The sequence below is a fragment of the Hyperolius riggenbachi genome, chromosome 2 (assembly GCF_040937935.1).
Source record: "Hyperolius riggenbachi isolate aHypRig1 chromosome 2, aHypRig1.pri, whole genome shotgun sequence".
Lineage (NCBI taxonomy): Eukaryota > Metazoa > Chordata > Amphibia > Anura > Hyperoliidae > Hyperolius > Hyperolius riggenbachi.
The window spans coordinates 350,374,317-350,394,767 of NC_090647.1; the positions used below are offsets into that span (position 1 = coordinate 350,374,317).

The following is a 20,451-nucleotide window of genomic DNA, read 5'->3' on the forward strand; positions in this document are numbered from 1 at the left end:
CTGCAGTTCTGGCGTGTTGAGCCTGTCAGGAGAAAAGTGTGATATAAATGTTCTGTGCAAGAGAAAAGAGGGGCCACTACAACCACCACACATACAGTCATTCATTCGGGAGCAGGAGATCGATGAGCCACATCAATGTTAGTCAGAAAGAGATATCCTGATGATTCGATAAAAGTCCATTAATTATTGCATCATCTAGTGACACACAGCAAAACAGCTGCTTTGCTGTGTGTCCACAGATGCTGCAATAAAGATTGGACTTTTATCGCATCATCTGTGTAGCGGGATATCTCTTTCTGACTAACATAAATGTTTTGTGTCTTGTCTGGTCTCTTCACTCTATGCCACTTCTGAAAAGTGTTGTCCCACAGCCCTAATACATCTAATCTGAGCTGATATGTTTCAGTTATGTAATTGTAGCCTAACTGAAATAAAGTGAGTGACATTGCAGCTGCTGGAGGTCAGCTAATCACACTGAATAAACACTGTGGAAAGGTTATCATACTTATTTCAAGGAGTATTATTGTGAACAAAAAGAACAGTCAGCTCAATGGGAGCCACCTCCTGTTCAAGTATCAAGCAATGACTTGAGAGTTAAAGTGTCTTTATCACTCTCACCCAGGTTGTTGCTTCTTTCAACAGTTTATTGGCAGAAGTCATACATTTATGTTATATAGCTGTACATAACATCCACAATTTAAAGGGCACATGAACCGAATAAAATATTTAAAATAAACACATGATGTACCTGCAAATCAATATTACATACTTACCTTGCCATCAGTTCTTCTCAGTCAGAAGCTCACCATTCTCTTCTAACAAAGAACCCTTCCATTCCAACTAGATCTAGTCATACTTGTCTCTCCTGGAGCTGGAGGCCTGAGGGGGCATTCACAATGGCAATAAAAACTTTGCATATAGCAAAATGAATCAGATCTGAGTTGATGTGAACGGATCCTATGCAAAGCAATGTGGTCCGTTCATTAGTCCATTCAGAACTGATCCATTTAGACCATTCCAGTGAGCACAAAGCAAGGTTGTGCCCTGTGTGACTTCCTGGATTGGCCAGACTAAGTGGATGGCGATGGAATCAGTGCTAGCCTATAAGATTGGACAGTGTCCATACACATTAGGTTGCTCTCCATGTATAATTTGCAAAATACTTACCTGCTGTCAACCATTCGGGTCTTTGGCCACTTCCATGCATTCAGGCCTCTGCACGCTAGAAAAGCCAATACCAATCCCATAGCCCCATCAAAGGGAGGTTCAAAGTGGACCAATAAAATCCTCCATAGTGCCCCAGGAGGATTCCCATTGTTCTTTTGAAACCAAATGGGAGCCTGATGCTCCTGATGTGACTCTGGGATCGGTATACCAATGTTCCTAGCGTGCAGAGGACTTGGATGGTGGCGGTGGAGGAATACGGTGCCAGGTATTGACCCGGTGGTGACGCAAAAAATGAACGGAAAACTGGATGAAAAACTAATACCCAATGGGCTCTATTCCCAAAACTTCTCATAAATGACTTAATTAATGAAAATAACCCTTCAGCACATTTACAAGCAAAATAATCACTCAAAGCAAGTTGTTCCTGATTAACTTTATTTCAATATTACTTTTTTTCCCCTTAATTATATTATATTTTTGCTCTTTGAGAGCTTAAAAATGTAACAAAGGTAAGTTGAAAACAGAGGAAAACAGGTGAAAAGGCTTTGTGAATCATGCCCATTGTAACCAACTGATTGGTTTAAACGGAAAACAGATCAGTTTTACAGGATCAGTTTTTCATCATGAAGGGAAAATGGGACGCCGGAGAGAGGAGAAAGAGATTGAGGAGTAGATGAGAAGTAAGTATGATGTGCTATGTTTATTTGAACTTTAATTTTTCAGTTTAGGTTTGCTGTAAATCACATAGTGCAAATGCCACTTCTGATGTTTGGTTAGAAGGCTTGAGTAATCCGGCATCATCACACTGTTGTGTAGTAGTTAGAATTGGCTGTGGTCCATGTTTAGCAGCTGCCCCTCCTGACTGGCACTGGTAGTTGACCTCCAGCGCTAGGCAAATCCAAACATCCTGACTCGCTCTGCTGGATACGAAACTGCTTAGAGGCAGCGTTGCCCAGTGTCATATCTGTAGCCATGAAAGCCGTGCAGAAGGTAAGAGTGTCATATTTTTACCTTGATATAAAATAAACAGTGTTTCGCACATTCCAAGTAATGTAGCTTTTAAAGAGATCGTATGTTTTGTTTAAGGTTTAATAAACTGTAAATTATAGCTATGCACTCCATTTTTTGTTAAAGAATTAATGCAATAAAATCTACTGCTATGCAACCAGTTTTGTGATTAAAAAAAGTATAACTCCAGTCACAGAAATTAGGCAGTACTGCCGTCAATCTAGTCAAGTAAAAATCCACCAGCCATTTTATTATCAGAAAGAAAGACCTTCAGTTAAAGCTATTATTATTATTTATATAGCACCAACAGTAGTGCTGTACAACACACAAAAACATACAATAATGGGAAGCATAGATAAGTGAGCTGTTCAACATACTATACAATCAGTACAACTAGTGATACAAGTACAGATACATAGAATTGATGTGTAGTTTGAAAAACATCACCAATACTGATATATGTTCTTTTAATAAGATGCACAGAAACAGGAAGCACAAGGGGGAAGTCCTTGCTCTTACAATTAGGAGGGCAGTGGGGTGGAAACACTGGGGTGTAGATAAAGGGATTAGCAGATCAGGTAGTCAGTTTTAAATTGGAGCTATAGCAAATTATAAACTCATTTGAACAGGCTTGAAGCATTATGGGCAGGCTGAGTTCAAAAGGAGAGGTGACACTCAAGAGAAGTCCTGGGTGCAAGAGTGAAAGGAGGTGACCGAGCTGGATGACAAGAGGGTCTCTTGGAAGGAGCGAAGGTTGCGGGAGGGATGATATCTGGAGATTGATAAGGAAGTGTATGGAGGGGATAGCCTATGTAGAGCTTTGAATGATAATAGGTGTTTGACTTGGATCCTTTGGGTGATTGGCAGCCAATGTAAAGATTGGAAAAAAGGGACGGCACCAGACGAGGAGAGGTAGGGTGTTACAGTAATCAAGACAGGAAATGAGCATGTACAAACATTTTAGAAGTCTCCTGTGTAAGGAAGGACAAATTCTGAAGATATTTTTGAGATGGAGGTAACATGAGGTTGTTAATGTGTTAATATGTGGTTTAAATGAGAGCTCGCAGTCCAGAGTTACCCACAGACAGCGAGCTTTAGGAGTTGAGATTATTGGGGAATTTTCTACATTAATGGTAACTATATGTGGGAGAGCAGAGAGAGGGAGATGGATGAACTATTACAATCTCTGTTTAGTTAATGTTAAGTTTGAGGAAATAGGATGCCATGAAAGCAGAAACAGCCGACAGACAGTCAGGGACTTGAGATAATAGTGTAGAGAGGTCAGAAAATAGAGTTGAATCGCATCAGTGTAGATTTAATACCGGAAACCAAAAGAGCATATTAATTGTCCCAGGCTGTGAGTATAGATGGAAAAGAGGTCCTAGAACAGAGCCTTTTGATACACCAACAGATAGTGGGAGACAGTGAAAGACTTAAGACAGGTAGGAGCTAATCCAAGAAAGTGCTAGGCTCTTGATACCCAGCAGTTAGAGTGTCTGGAGAAGCAGAGAGTGATCGACAGTGTCAAATGCAGAGCAAAGGTCAAGGAGTATTGGTACAGAAAATTGGCCATGGGATTTTGCAATGAGGAAGTTGTTTGCTACTTTGGTTTGGTTCACAAACTTATGTTCAGTTCTGTGATATTTCATCTCAATTCTTGCATGACTGTGCTCAGAACATAATAGTCTGATGGTTCTCATAGCCTGTGAATGTGATGTCCCTTGGGACTTTTTCAGTAACTGCATAGTATGAGGGTTCTTATCTCCTGTGAGTGTAATATCACCTGCGACTTTTTCAGCAGCGGAATAGTCTAAAGGTTTTTATCTCTCAGGAAGAAGAAGAATGGTTTATTTCGCCAAGCATGACTGGGTCATGCCCGGAATTGGGTTCGGCACAATACATAGCTCAGAAGGTGCAAGAGGTCAAAGAAGATGCTGTTTGCAGAGCTACAGTAAAACAGTGATAGGGAAAGGCATAATACATACATACACACTAGAACGTCAGCAGCACAAAAACATAGCGAACAAAATAAGCTCTACCGAAAGTGGCACGAGAAAACATATGAACAGTTAAGTTCAATTATCATTGTCCGTTTGACAGGTTGCCCGAAACCATTACTCTAGTCAAAACTCAGCAGGTGGTGTAGCTCTGATGGCGGATGGAAAAATGTGGAGGGAGTTCAGGAGGTTAACGGCCGAAGGGAAAAAAAGAGTTGGTTTTGTTGGATATGACCTGCAGCCGCCTGCCCAGAGGTAGTGGGCTGAAGAAGTGGTGGCCTGGGTGAGAAGGGTCACTTGCAAATTGCAATCTTCAGTGCCCTTTTGAGTAGTCTTGTGTTGTACAAGTGGGCAAGGGAGGGCAGGGGACTTCCGATGATCCTGTCTGCCGACCCAATGACCCTCTGTAGTTTGTGCCTTCTGCTGGCGTTGACGCCCGCGTGCCAGACCAGAATTGAGGAGCAGAGGATCGATTCGATTGTGGCAGTGTAGAAACACATCAGAATCTCCTGGGCCATGCCAAACTTCCTCAGCTGACGGAGGAAGTAAAGTCTCTGCTGGGCCTTCCGCTTAGTGGCAGTGATGTTGGGCCTCCAGCTGAGGTCACATGAGATGGTAGTGCCCAGGAGGCGTGCGCAGGACACTCTACCCACTTCTGTACCGTTGATGTAGGTGGGGGAGGTGTGGGAGCAGACCTCCTAAAGTCGATGATCAGCTCAACGGTTTTGGATGTGTTGAGCACCAGACTGTTCTCTTTGCACCAATGACATATCATCTCCACCTGCTGCCGGTATGCTTGAATGTTGTCCTTGGTAATGAGACCAACAATGGTGGTGTCGTCAGCAAACTTAATGACCTTGACATATTCTGCTGTGGACCTACAGTTATTCGTGTATAAGGAGAATAGCAGTGGGGACAGGACGCAGCCTTGGGGGGCCCTAGTTTTGGTGATCTTTTCACTCGAGTAGATATCCCCAAGCTTGACGACCTGGGACCTGTTGGAGAGAAAGTCCATGATCCATAGGCGAAGGATGGTATGGACCCCAAATGCTGAGCTAAAGTCCAGGAGCAGTATTTTGGCATATGTATCAGGTTTGTCAAGGTGTTCGTTGACGAACTCCAAGCAGATGTTTATGGCATCGTCGGTGGACCTATTTGTCCTATAAGCGAACTGGAGTGGGTCCAGTAGGGGCAGAGTGGAAAGCTTGAGGATGAATAGGACCACTCTCTCCAGGGTCTTCATGATGACAGATGTCAGGGCTACAGGCCTAAAGTTGTTGAGGTCGGAGACATCGTGTTTCTTAGGGACAGGTATGATGGTGGACAGTTTGAAACAAGTGGGGACTTTGCCTTCCTCCAATGACTTGGTGAAGATGGTGGAGAGGATGGGAGCAAGTTTTAAGGCACGCTGGAGATACGCCATCAGGGCCAGAGGCCTTCCTGGTGTTTAGCGTTGACAGGAGGCGCCGGACATCTGCCTCGTCCACCACCAGAGCACCCCTGCTTGGGGCGTTGTTTGCGGGGGCCGGAGGGAGAGTGTGCAGTCGTGGGTGCCCCTTCGGGTCTGCCTGCCGCTCGAACCTGCAATAGAAATTGCTTAGTTTTTCTGCCAGCTCGGAGATGAGAGATGCATGTTGGGGGGGAGGCTTGTAGTTAGTTGCAGCCTTGAGCCCCTTCCAAACAGCTCAGAGTCATTCGATTGCAGGTTCTGTCCTTGATCTGTATTTATCTAAAATGTCTGTTACTAGAAGGAACAATGGTCACCACAGAATCAGGGGAATTACCATACATTAGTACATTACTGGTAACAATATCCCCTCCATCACTGTACACACATTGTCAGGACCTCCCAACCAAGCTATACTATGAACCCAGTGCTCTCTCACCTCTCCAATAACCCCTTTATCACTCTGCCCCCTAATTAGTGTTATTTTGTGTGTGGGTCCCATTGCTGCCCAACTATCCCATACACTATTGGTTTTAAACTTGTACTGTGTCCACTTTCCTAGTTATAAGCCGCATCTACACACGTAGATGCGGCCGCGATGCTCCTTATCAATCGAGCCGCTGATGCGGCTCGATTGATAAGATCCAACAGGACGGATCTTGCTTCCACTGATTCCCTGCTCGCTCCCCGCGAGGGGACAATGGCAGGGAATCGAGCGGAAGATAAGCGGCGTCGGTGGGGACGAGCAGGGAATCGTATGCGGCGCGAGCGAGGACGCGGCGGGCACGCGGAAGAGGCGATCCGGCGGCTAATCAAACCGCCGGATCGCAGCCTCATCTATGCGTGTAGATGAGGCTTTACATAATAAAGTAGCAAATGCTTTCCTTTGTTTCTCCCTTATCTGTAACTTGTGGTACAGTAGTAGTAAAAAGGAAGTACGTTTTTTTTCTGATTTACCACTGCTTGCTTTCAGACAACCTCCCAATTCGAGACAATTGATTATCAGAAGTGCATTATCTACACCAAAAACTCCAGGCACATTACCCTGCAATAACACAAGATGACCTGCCCTTATATTTTGGGCACAAGCCAAATACAAATACCAAACTCACAGAAATATCATCAAATACAAGACCAAATTTTCCTGTGAGTCATCCAATGTTGTATACATGATACGCTGCATGAAATGTCGCTCAAGAGGAATCTATATTGGAGAAACAGGACGAAAACTGCTCACAAGAATGAACCATCACCGCTTTAAAATCAATGAGGGTAAAATGGACACACCAGTGGGCCAACACTTCTGTGAACCAAGACACAACATGCAAAAATCTAAAAGTACTTGTTCTTAAGGGTAACTTCAAAAAAGATCAATCAAGAAAAATTTTTGAGTACAAATTTATGAAAATGTTCAAGACATTAACAGAAGGTTTAAATTGTGGAACAGGATTTATGACTCCTTATGTAACATGATTGATTTGGCTTCGTGATCTTCAGAAACCTGCTGGATTTCATGTATGGTTGCACTAACTCACAGGGCTCCAGCTTGCTGATCACCTGACACCTAATAGATAAACAGTAACCAGCACAACTGTCATATTCGTGTTTACTATTTACCTGCATCAATGTTTTACTTCAGCTAACATCTGGAAATATGCCTGAAGAAGGGGACTAGATCCCAGAAAGCTTGTATAATTTTACTCTATCAGTTAGCCATTAAAAAGGTATTATTTTTTACAAAACGTTTTTTCTACCTACAGTATATATTAGTAGTAGTAGTAACTTCCGTATGTGCTTTTAAGAGTTGAACAAGGTAATTTTTTTTCCCAGTTATGTTAAAAATTAGCACCTAAACAGCTAATCAAACATTTTGACAGATTTCAGAAATATCAAAAGGCTTCAGTTTGAATGATGCACCAGAACCCTGAGGGATTTATTCATGCTTGTACTCCTTATGCATTTATGGGAGCAATCATTCAAACACTGTCTCTTGCAGCTCCTGTACAAGTGATACATTCAACAAGTGGACAAAAGGGTAAAAGCCAGGGATTATCTTGCATTTATCATACTGTTCTGAGATTGCACCTCAAGCTGTGATGTGAAACTTCCTCTGTCAGATTTTTTCTCCCTGTCGCTGCTTCTATAAATAAACCTATTCTCCCTCCTCTGTCCTCCTACACACTTGTGGGGAGGACTAAAGTAAACTGCTGGCTGTGGATGTGCAGATCTGTTTAGAATTTCTCTTTATATGCTTACTTTACTTCATTTATTAAAGAGTATGCATGGTGTACCTTGAGCCAGGCCTGTCTGAACAGCAGCCCTTAACCCTCTTCATTCATATTTTCAGTCTGGTTATACACAGGTTGGTCTGAGCATTTGGAAATTATGCTTTGGCCTCTGATTGTCATCTGGTGGGCAATGCATCCTGCTTCCAGCAGCAGATTTATCATAAAAAAACTGGATCCGAGATATTGGTCCAAGACTGGGAAAGAAATGGGCAATGTAAAGCTACCTTATGCTGGGAATACACGGCTCGATTCTGAGCCATTTAGATGACTCGATAGATAATTTCCGACATGTCCAATCTCCAGCCTGATCGTTTCAACACTCGATTCCGCATTGAAGACAATGCAAAAAGGTAATTTAAAAAAAACAAGCGGAAGATGAGAGAAATGCCTGCGGAATCGAGTGGAAAATCGATCGAGTGGGAGAATCGAGCAGCACACTCGAGCCGCGTATGCCCAGCATTAGAGAGGAACTTTATTGAAAATAACAAAATGAATAAAATTGCTTAATTTCTTTTTTTTTTTTTACAATATTTATTTATAGATTATTTAGTCATTGTTTTCCCATTGTAAAATCTTTCCTCACCCCGATTTACATTCTGAAAGTTATCACAGGTGGTGCAGCTCTGTAAAAATTCGGTTACTGGGAGTTCTGCAGCCAGTAGAGAATATACCTGGTCTCCCAGAATGCTCTAGGAGGAGAATTCCACATAACTAAAAAGCCTAGGCTAAGCATTACTGAAGGACATACCAATATACAGCATATGTAGATATAGGAAGTGCTTCTGATGCTGAAACCAGTAAAGATTACAGTAAAAGTGGGAAACATGAATAATTAACTGCACTCTACTGTATGTCACTACAGTGTTTCTTTAACCCCCTTGGCATTATGATTCTTTCCGGATTTTAGGGTCTAAAAGCAGTGCAATTTTTTTGCACCCTTTCAAACCCTAAATCCTGGAAAAAATCATGCTGCCAGCCACCTTTGAAAAGACATGCATGGGCGAGGGGCTGATAAGAGGCGCTCTCTCTCCGGTATACTCCTTACTAAATGATAATGAAGAACCATGTTTAACTTATAAAGCTAAGTGGGAAAGGGACCTAAACTTGACCTTCTCTCATAAGCAGTGGCCCAAAATACTTGTCTTCTCTCATAAGTCCTCTATATCCTCTAGGAGCCAGGAAGCAGACTACAAAATCTTTACCAGGTGGTACCTGACCCCCTCTCTTCTCCACAAAATGTACCCATCGACTTCTTCATTATGTTGGAGATGTGGTTTGGAAACAGGCACACTACTACATGTCTTCTGGTCCTGCAGTAAACTCGCACAGTTTTGGACGGATGTGAGAGAGATAATGCAAGTGTTAACGGACTATCTCCCCCCAGACTCTCCTGCTCACCAGACATTTAATTAACGCTGCAAAAATTTTAATAGCCAGGAAATGGAAACAACCCGATCCACCATACATACATGAAAGGTTCAGGGAAATGGATTGGATTGAGAAAATGGAACATTTAACCACTAGTATGCATGATAAGCAGGAGCAGTACTGGAAGACATGGTTTGACTGGTTCGAGTTTAAAGAATTACCTAGGTATGCCTCTCTCACATCCAATTAGAGCCATGCGCTAAATAAAAAAGCAATTATCTGGAACTACATTACTCCTACACTATAATTCTCTCCCACCCCTAGGCGTTGAATCTACTTGTTGGTGTGCACCCGGGTGTAGCTGCACACACCCTCCTCATTGTGTTCTCTTTTCGTTACCTCTCTTCTCTCTTCTCTATCTTGTCCAATTCTTTACTCTTCTTCTTCTTTCCGCATCCCGGATGCACTTTATTTTGGCTATATTAAGCTTAACTGTTATATGATATCTCAGATCGTTCACTCAGAGGATTAACCTGCTAGTCTACTCAGTCTGAGTTATGATCGACTAATCATGGGTTCCTAGGTGTATATTCCCTCTGGGCCCTAGGACTCCCTTTGAACATTGCTCTTGATACATTACTTAGTTCCTTAATGTTATATGTAACACTGCTGTAGGCCCCTCTGGCCTAAATTATTGTGTTTGGTACTTTACTCCAAAGATATGTAATGGATCTCTAGTGGAGCTGGTTTGCCACCAAGAATGCTTCTTTGCTGTACCAATGTCTTCCTGCCTTCTGGATGTATATATTGTCTTTACTCTTTTGTCTGTTATGTTTCTCAATTTTTTTTGTTATAAATAAAGAATCTTTAAAAAAAAAATCATGCTGCTAGGGAGATCTGGAGCAGTTTTACAATCACTCACTCCCCTGGCTCCAGCGCTGCAGTTATGCCTCCATCCTCCGGGTGGCGCTGCAACTCTAAAGTGACATTGCCAGCTTTCATCATGACGACAGCCATCGATCTCACCAGGAGGAAGCAGAGCCCCGGAGGAGAGGAAGAAGAATGGCGGCCAACGTCAGTATCCCCCGGGAGGTACGTAGAAACGCCCACTGTGCGCTATACTCTGCACACAGCCTCCGGAGGCTACCCCGGGCAGAGGTCGGAATTACCGCTCTTAGCTGCGGTTTTCCGTCCCGACTCTAGCTCGGGATACCGCCAAGGAGGTTAAAGTGGAATTAAATATGCTCAATCAAGTGATTGTATCCTTGACCTGTTCCCTTCTCCTACGCAAACTGCTATGGGTATACAGAAAAAATGTGCAGTTTAATACCATCACAATAAATCATGGGTGGGGCTAAATAATAGGCATAACACAATACTTTGGAGCCACAGTGCCTTTAGATCCCAACACACTTGCCAACTACCACCCGGTGTCACGTCTCCCATTCGCATCCAAATTACTTGAACACATACAACTAAACTAAACTAAGCCATTATTTATCTGCCAACTCCCTGCTTGATCAGTTCCAGTCTGGCTTTCACTCTAACCACTCCACAGAAACAGTTCTTACTAAAGTGGCCAATAATCTTATTATAGCTAAGTTGCGGTCTTGGCAACTTAACCCCCCTGGCGGTATGAAAAATTCCGCCAGGGGGCAGCGCAGCAGTTTTTTTTATTTTTTTTTTAAATCATGTAGCGAGCCCAGGGCTCGCTACATGATAGCCGCTGCTCAGCGGCATCCCTCCAGCCCCGCCGATCGCCTCCGGCGATAGGCGATCAGGAAATCCCGTTCAAAGAACGGGATTTCCTGGAGGGCTTCCTCCGTCGCCATGGCGACGGGGCGGGATGACGTCACCGACGTCGGGACGTCATTGGGAGTCCCGAACAACCCCTCGGCGCTGCCTGGCACTGATTGGCCAGGCAGCGCACGGGGTCTGGGGGGGGGGCGCGCCGCATCAGATAGCGGCGATCGGGCGGGTGCCGGCGGCGATCAGAGTGCTGGCGCAGCTAGCAAAGTGCTAGCTGCGTCCAGCAGAAAAAAAAATTATGAAAATCGGCCCAGCAGGGCCTGAGCGGCACCCTCCGGCGGCTTACCCCGTGTCCAGCACGGGGTTACCGCTAAGGAGGTTAATCAACTCATCTGGGTTTTAAAAAAAACTTATATGTAGATGATACACAACTGTACCTCTCAGCCTCAGACCTTAAATCCCTCCTCACATGTGGTCCTGACTGCTTGTCTGCTATATCCTCTTTCATGACCTCTCGCTTCTTAAAACCTAAAGTGAATGGGAACCTGTAAAAAATAAATAAATAAAACAAAATCATCCAGGTACTTATCTAAGGGAAGGAAAGCCTCTGGGTCCTATAGAGCCTTCTCGCTCCTCTCACGGTCCCTGCGTTCCAGCGCTGCCTCTCCCGGTAGTGCTCCTGAAGACAGACGGCTACGTGGTACATCGAGTGCTCCCGAAGACAGAAAGCTCCATTAAATGACACATTTGTCACTCTCCAGCCTCTCCAACCAAAGCTATTGTCTAGCACGAGTGGGGTCCAGGGACTGTCCTAGAGGAGGTGGCTGCTGACTCAGAAAGGTAAACGAGCTTGGGCGGGGGGGCTATACTGGGGAAACCTATCTGGCTAACCTATAATGGGGGCACCTATACCTGGCTAACCTATACTGGGGACACATATACCTGGCTAACCTATACTGGGGGCACCTATGCCTGGCTATCCTATCCTGGGGGCACCTATACCTGGCTATCTATACTGGGGGTAGCTATACCTGGCTAACCTATACTGGGCCACCTATGCCTGGCTAACCTATACTGGGGGCACCAATGCCAGGCAACCTAGAGGGCACCAACCTGGCTAACCTATAATGGGGGCACCTATACCTGGATAACCGATACTGGGAGGAGCACCTATCCCTGGCTATCTATACTGGGGGCACCTTTACCCGACTAACCTATACTGGGGGCACCTATGCCTGGCTAACATACTGGGAGCACCTATGCCTGGATACCTATACTAGGGGCACCTATACCTGGCTAACCTATAATGGAGGCACCTATGCCTGGCTAACTATACTCGGGGCATCTATGTTTGGCTACCTATACTGGGGGCAGCTATGCCTTGCTACCTATACTGGGGGCACCTATGTCTGGTTAGCCTATACTGGAGGCACCTATGCCTAGCTACCTATACTGGAGGCACCTACCTGGCTAACCTATACTGGGGGCACCTATACCTGGCTAACCTATACTGGGGTCACCTATGCCTGGCTATCCTATACTGGGGCCACCTATATATGGCTACCTATACTGGGGCACCTATACCTGTATAATCTATACTGGGGGCACCTACACCTGGCTTCCTATACAGTGGGCACCTATACCTGGCTACCTTCCTATACTGAGGGTGGGGGGTTTTATGGTCACACCCCAGATATAATTGGAGTGGGGTGATGCCCATCCTCACAAGTTTGCCTCAGGCAGCAAAAAGTCTAGAACCGGCCCCAGAACCCCCCCCCCCCTCCCCCTATTGACTTCTGTTATATTATGTCCCCATATGGATTTCCCACCTTTTATTGCCCCCTTCCATTTCTATCAATATCCCACTCGCCTATGCAATGATGGCAATGGAGGGTGTTATGTATTTGTCTCACTCCTGCATACCTTCCACATGACACACAGAAAATTAATAATGTCTACAACTGTCAGGAGTAGCTGAACACATATTTCCTTTATGGCAGATTGATATTTTTATACAAAAGTGTTCCATGTAATTATATTTTGAATGGTGCTAAACATCTGGCTGTGTTGATGGGTAATCTGTACAGAGTAAGAAACAAACATTGCTACATAAATATAGAGGCAGTAGTACATAATACAGAGCTAGTCTCACTGGCTAATTGTGATGCGTAGCGGAGACAACGCCGCTCCGCGGGGCAACATGGCGGCGGTCTCCGCTTCCCAGCTGACGGGTTCCGCCTCACATGCGGAATCGCCGGCGCAGGTGCATGGGGACACCGCCGCCGCGGCTGGTGGCATGGTGGCGGTTCCGGCAGGGCAGCTGGCGGACCTTGGTTCGCATTCGTGCGCGGACCCTAGGCCTGGCCTCTCCAGTGCACAGAGGCAGAGGGTCGCACACGCGCGCAAGGAGGCAGGACTTTTACCTCCTACGTAGGAGGGTCAGCTGACTCTCCAGTCAGCTGACCTCAGGAGGGCTTCTGGTTGGTTGGGCAGCTGGGTGGGGCTGCAGATGCGCTCCCAGCATATAAGGAGCCTGTGTTCAGTTGCTCTTTGTCTGCTGTCATGAATACTTAGGTGTAAATGCTCAGATCTTAGCTCAGTTCCCAGGTGTTGATATCAAGGACATCACACCTCAGTTTAGGATTGTACTGCATATTTATCTGTGTGGCAGAGGAGGCAAACAGACAGATACCGGCACTGCTATGAGCTGTGTTTATTGAAAAATGTTGGTAGCATACAAAAAAACGTATAAAAAATACAGGTTGCTATGGCTACAATTGAAATACAATGCGTATAGCGTGGGATACCTTATGGTGCGGTGGGTGCTGGGTGAGGTCAAGCCTGACGGCCGTTTCGCGCACGTCTGCGCATCTACGGAGGCTGCAAGGCGGGGGGAGACGGACTGCCGGTATTTGTAACCAAACGCGCACAGCGGTGACGTACCGCTTGTTCGCTCCACCCCTAAACTTCCTTCTCAAATCCACAGGCGGCTGGAGCGCATTGCGCACCAGCAACGTCTGACGTGGTGACGACGTGGATACACTGAGCCCATTGATCAGTATAGCGTGCATTACGCTTGGTCGCACGTCTCTAACGCAAGTTGGGCCAATCTGGCGCCATCTTGTGTTACAAAATGAGAAAGCACCTCCAATGTGGCTTCAGGGTAAGAATAGTAGGAAAAAAGGTTAAAAGCCTGAAAAAGTGACAAGAAAAGATGAGGATGAAAGTGACATGGTAGAAATGTATAGTGCCCTTATTCCAACATTACAAGGTGCTGTCTCAGCAGCAGCACTATTACCCAGGGGGTGTTTGTGCCTTAGTGAACATTAGTGATCACTAATAATACCTAAATTTAAGAACAAAGTTAGTTAAAATCAATACCAGGATTGGCTGTCCTAGATGGATGAATCCCCGAAGGGATTAAACAAAAGGTCAGACCAATCCCTTGGAGGGCCAAGGAGAGGTGTGGGAAACTGAAAATGAACAGTCAATACGCCAGCATATGGATAGATTAGAACACAGGGGGGGTAAATCTGAGGAAATATCAGCAACTCCAATTAGTATTTTGAGACAAGAGAGAATCGTACACTCTAGGGGTCTAAGAAACATGACAAATCGGTGTAATCATTTAGACCCAAGGGGCCCATTGCATTGGTCCGAAGAATTAATAGGGCCTCTTCACGTTTCAGTCTTTTTTCTCGATCGCCCCCTCTGGTGAGCGGTGGGACTTGTATTAAGCCTGCAAAAGTGAGTGCATTAGGGTCGCCCCTGTGGTTGTCTCTCACAAATCGGTGTAATCATTTAGACCCAAGGGGCCCATTGCATTGGTCCGAAGAATTAATAGGGCCTCTTCACGTTTCAGTCTTTTTTCTCGATCGCCCCCTCTGGTGAGCGGTGGGACTTGTATTAAGCCTGCAAAAGTGAGTGCATTAGGGTCGCCCCTGTGGTTGTCTCTCACATGTGAGAGACAACCACAGGGGCGACCCTAATGCACTCACTTTTGCAGGCTTAATACAAGTCCCACCGCTCACCAGAGGGGGCGATCGAGAAAAAAGACTGAAACGTGAAGAGGCCCTATTAATTCTTCGGACCAATGCAATGGGCCCCTTGGGTCTAAATGATTACACCGATTTGTCATGTTTCTTAGACCCCTAGAGTGTACGATTCTCTCTTGTCTCAAAATACTAATTGGAGTTGCTGATATTTCCTCAGATTTACCCCCCCTGTGTTCTAATCTATCCATATGCTGGCGTATTGACTGTTCATTTTCAGTTTCCCACACCTCTCCTTGGCCCTCCAAGGGATTGGTCTGACCTTTTGTTTAATCCCTTCGGGGATTCATCCATCTAGGACAGCCAATCCTGGTATTGATTTTAACTAACTTTGTTCTTAAATTTAGGTATTATTAGTGATCACTAATGTTCACTAAGGCACAAACACCCCCTGGGTAATAGTGCTGCTGCTGAGACAGCACCTTGTAATGTTGGAATAAGGGCACTATACATTTCTACCATGTCACTTTCATCCTCATCTTTTCTTGTCACTTTTTCAGGCTTTTAACCTTTTTTCCTACTATTCTTACCCTGAAGCCACATTGGAGGTGCTTTCTCATTTTGTAACACAAGATGGCGCCAGATTGGCCCAACTTGCGTTAGAGACGTGCGACCAAGCGTAATGCACGCTATACTGATCAATGGGCTCAGTGTATCCACGTCGTCACCACGTCAGACGTTGCTGGTGCGCAATGCGCTCCAGCCGCCTGTGGATTTGAGAAGGAAGTTTAGGGGTGGAGCGAACAAGCGGTACGTCACCGCTGTGCGCGTTTGGTTACAAATACCGGCAGTCCGTCTCCCCCCGCCTTGCAGCCTCCGTAGATGCGCAGACGTGCGCGAAACGGCCGTCAGGCTTGACCTCACCCAGCACCCACCGCACCATAAGGTATCCCACGCTATACGCATTGTATTTCAATTGTAGCCATAGCAACCTGTATTTTTTATACGTTTTTTTGTATGCTACCAACATTTTTCAATAAACACAGCTCATAGCAGTGCCGGTATCTGTCTGTTTGCCTCCTCTGCCACCTTGTATACATCTATACACCAGAGCACGCTATGCTGGAAATGGGATAAGTTGATGATAACCGCATGATACCTGCTCTCACAACAGTAGTGCCAACCCGCTGCTTTCTCTACACCACCTTGATATTTATCTGCGTCTTGACTTTGGCTATCCCTGACTACTCTCTCCTCTTCTCGATTTTGTACCTTTGCCTATCTGATTGCTAGTTGCCGACCCTGCCTGTTAAACGGACTCTGAATCAGCCTTCTGTTCTTGTACTGCTGCCGTCTCTCTGTTGCCAAACCTTTGCCTGTCTGACCTTTCTCTTTTCCCCAGTGGAACGTCTCCCACTGGTGGGATATCTCTGAGGCTTGCCTCTCCGATTACTGCCAGGGGCTGAGATCCCAATCTTCACCTGGGCCGAGGATCTCAGACACGGGGGTTCCCATTCAGAGGTAACCACACCTCTGAGGAATCACAGTGTGGTGGATATTTCCACAATCTTGTATATTGTACAGTGATGATTGTCATTTTCTGCTACGGTATCCAGAGGTTAGTTGCACTTGCATTATTGGTGATTCTGCAGATCATCAATAATCGGGTGACTTCTGCATTATTGGGGATACTGCAGATCACTAATAATCAGATTCTCTCTGCTTACTGACACCGATCATTACAGAACAGCAGACCACTAGTATGGATGCATTACGCAGTCAGATCGAGACTAACCACCTCGCTTAATAACCTCATTGAGGTGGTTAATTCGCAACAGACTCAGATCAACCAATTGGCTGGGTCTGTTGAAGAGAAATCAAGAGCCCAATATGGTGTAGTATGTCAAAATTGATTGGATAAATGAAACAGTGAGATGGTAATACTCACAAACACGGGTTACCACCTAGGTAACCACTCATTAGGCAGGTGAGGAGATTAGACATGTCCTCACTCAGGATTAAGAAGTCGCTCTCTGTAGATAGGAAGAAAGGGGGTAGATCACCCCTCCACCTGGGGTAGACTCAAATATATTGGTAGGTGAACAGAGGCGCCAGAAGGATAAAACTACATAACATTTTTAAAAACTTGCTGGGAGGAAGTGGTGGACTCGCCTCCGTTAAAGCAGACACCAAGGACTGTAAATATATAGATATACACATTTATTGAAAAAACCCCAAAGATGCAATGCGTTTCGCGGGCACAGCCCACTTCTTCAGGCAATAAGCAGCGGATAAACAACAGCAATTCAGTTATAGCAAGCAGAGCACCTCTGTTCACCTACCAATATAATTGGCTGGGTCTGTATGGGTCTTGCAGACGACTGTGGCCACAGTGCAATCCCCTCCGGTCACAGATCTCCGTATGACAGTGCCGAAAAGTTCTCAGGGCAAAGATCCGACTTCCAGAACTTCCGCAACTGGGTTTTGTCTTATTTCGAGTTACGACCAACTTTGTCAGGTTCTGAGCAGCAAAGGGTGACCTTTATTAAGGCCTTATTGTCCGGGGACTCACAAACCTGGGCATATGGTCTTTCGCCCGAAGATACGGCACTGACATCAGTTGAGGAATTTTTTGAAGCAATGGCTATAATTTATGATGACCCGGATGCTTCGATCACTGCTGAGAGGAAGCTCAAAACTCTCAGGCAGGTTCGAGATACGGTCGAGGTTTATGCGGCAGAGTTCAGAAGGTGGGCTGTGTCATCCAGGTGGGGGTCCTATGCCTTATTAGACTGTTTTCTGTCAGGCCTCGGAAATTGGGGTGGGGGCTGTCCTGTCTTAACGTACTGGTCTGCAGGGCAAGACACATCCCTGTGCTTACTTCTCACGTAGATTTTCCCCTGCTGAGAGAAACTAGGTTGTGGGCAACAGGGAGCTCCTTGCCATCAAGTTAGCCTTTCAGGAATGGCATCATTGGCTGGAGGGTGCAGAGCATACGATTGTTGTATATACTGACCATAAGAACCTGGAATACATTGAGGGCACAAAGAGACTTACCCCCAGACAGGCCCATTGGTCCTTGTTCTTTTCACGCTTCAGATTTGTGATCACATACACTCCAGGTTCTAAAAACATCAAGGCAGATGCTCTCTCCAGGGGCTTGATTCACAAAGCGGTGCTAACCTACTTAGCACGTCTAAAGTCTTTAGACGCGCTAACCAGGGTGCTAAGTAGGTTAGCACCGGATTTCTCAATCAGATCACGCGCTAACTTTGCGCGCACAAAGTTTTACACGCGCAAAGTTTTACGCACGCTAAGTCTCATAGGCTTTAATGGGCACTTCGCGCGGAGCACCCTGCGCTCTGTGCAGTACGCGCGTAAAGTTTTACGCGCATAAAGTTTTGCGCGCGTAAAGTTTTATGCGCGAAAAGCTTCTTTAGACGTGCTAAGGGGGTTTTCACAGGCGTGCTAACAGTTAGCACCGCTTTGTGAATCAAGCCCCAGATGTTTAGAGCCTGAGACAACTCAGTCAACATTCCCAGAGGGTATTCGATCCTCCAAAGTGGTGTTAGCTGCCGTTGAGACCTGGGAGGATTGGGCAGCTACCCTAGCTACTTACCAGTTAGATACCCCGGAAGGGAAACCGGAAGGGGTTCTCTTCGTGCCACTTCCTTTCCGATTACAAATCATGCAGTTGTTCCATGCCCATAAGAACGCAGGTCACCCTGGGGTCACTCGCACTCTGGATCTGCTCACTAGGTGTGTGTGGTGGCCTTCATTGGCCTCAGATTGTAGGGAATTTGTCAGAGAGTGCGTTGTCTGCGCCAGGAGCAAGCCTTCCCGCCTGGCTCTGGTGGGCACCCTACAATTCTTGCCAGTGCTAAGTGAACCATGGACCCATCTGTCCATGGACTTCATTGGCGAGCTCCCCAGGTCCGAAGGCATGACAGTCATCTGGGTAATCGTAGACAGATTCAGTAAGATGGCGCATTTTGTTCCACTTAAAGGATTTCCCTCAGCTCAGGAATTGGACGACCTCTTCATACAACATATCTTCCGGTTACATGGTATTCCGGATGATGTGGTTTCTGATAGAGTCCAATTTGTATCAAAGGTTTGGAGGGCCTTTTGCCATACGTTGGGTATGAACCTGTCTTTTTCGTCGGGGTATCACCCACAGACCAACGGACAGTCCGAAAGAGTTAATCAGGCTCTGGAGCAGTTCCTGAGATGCTATGTAGCGGATGCACAAACCGAATGGGTTAGGTTTTTGCCCTTTGCGGAGTTTGTGCACAACAACCTGAAAAGTTCGTCAACAGGGTTGTCCCCTTTTCAGGTTGTATCGGGAAAATCCCCTAAGTTTTCCCCATTTCCGGTGTGTTCCTCTCCCTTCCCGGCCCTGGAGGATTGGCAGAGGGCTTTGAGGCAGGTTTGGGGACAGGTGAAGAGGAATTTGGGAATGGCCTTTCAGAGACAAAAAAAGACAGGCCGACAAGAGACGCTCTGTTGAGTGGCACTTTGCTCCAGGAGACAAGGTGTGGGTGTCAACCAGACATTTGGCACTCAGACAACCATCCACCAAATTAGGTCCCAGGTTCATAGGGCCTTATCCGGTGGTCAAGAGGATCAATGATGTCTCTTATGTTGTTGATCTTCCAACCAGCATGAGATGTGGGAGTTCGTTCCACGTCTCCCTACTGAAACCGGCAGTGCATGTGGATTCCTCTCCCACCCCCCCCCCCCCAGTGGTAATAGAGGGTCAGGCAGAATATGAAGTTGAAAAGATCTTGGATTCTCGCCTGGTGCAGAATTTGGTGCAGTATCTGGTCCACTGGAAAGGGTATGGTGTGGAGGACAGGTCCTGGGTTCCAGAAGATCGCATGCATGCTGAGAGATTGAGGAAGAGATTTCATCGGTTACATCCTGAGAAACCGTGTAGGAAGTGTCCGGAGTCCACTCAAGGGGGGGGTACTTTGATGCGTAGCGGAGACAACGCCACCCCGCGGGGCAACATGGCGGCGGTCTCCCCTTCCCAGCCGGCGGGTTCCGCCTCACATGCGGAATCGCCGGCGCAGGTGCATGGGGACACCGCCGCCGCGGCTGGCGGCATGGCGGCGGTTTCGGCAGGGCAGCTGGCGGACCTCGGTTCGCATTCGTGCGCGGACCCTAGGCCTGGCCTCCAGTGCACAGAGGCAGAGGGTCGCGCGCGCAAGGAGGCAGGACTTTTACCTCCTACGTAGGAGGGTCAGCTGACTCTCCAGTCAGCTGACCTCAGGAGGGCTTCTGGTTGGTTGGGCAGCTGGGTGGCGCTGCAGATGCGCTCCCAGCATATAAGGAACCTGTGTTCAGTTGCTCTTTGTCTGCTGTCGTGAATACTTAAGTGTAAACGCTCAGACCTTAGCTCAGTTCCCAGGTGTTGATATCAAGGACATCAC

General features: G+C 46.3%; 1 protein-coding gene across 2 annotated transcripts in view; it reads left to right on the forward strand.

Annotated features, from left to right (window-relative positions):
• Positions 1-2,090: 2,090 nt before the first annotated feature.
• Positions 2,091-20,451, forward strand: part of BLACAT1 (BLACAT1 overlapping LEMD1 locus) — a 318,901-nt gene continuing 300,540 nt past the window's right edge. Inside the window, exons 1-2 of one of the 2 annotated variants that reach the window (XR_011025870.1) lie at positions 2,093-2,157; positions 6,593-7,198. The gene's annotated coding sequence lies outside the window, so the exon portion shown is untranslated. Of the gene's footprint in view, positions 2,158-6,592; positions 7,199-20,451 lie in introns of those variants that run through there. The other variant, XM_068265555.1, reaches the window with a different exon arrangement.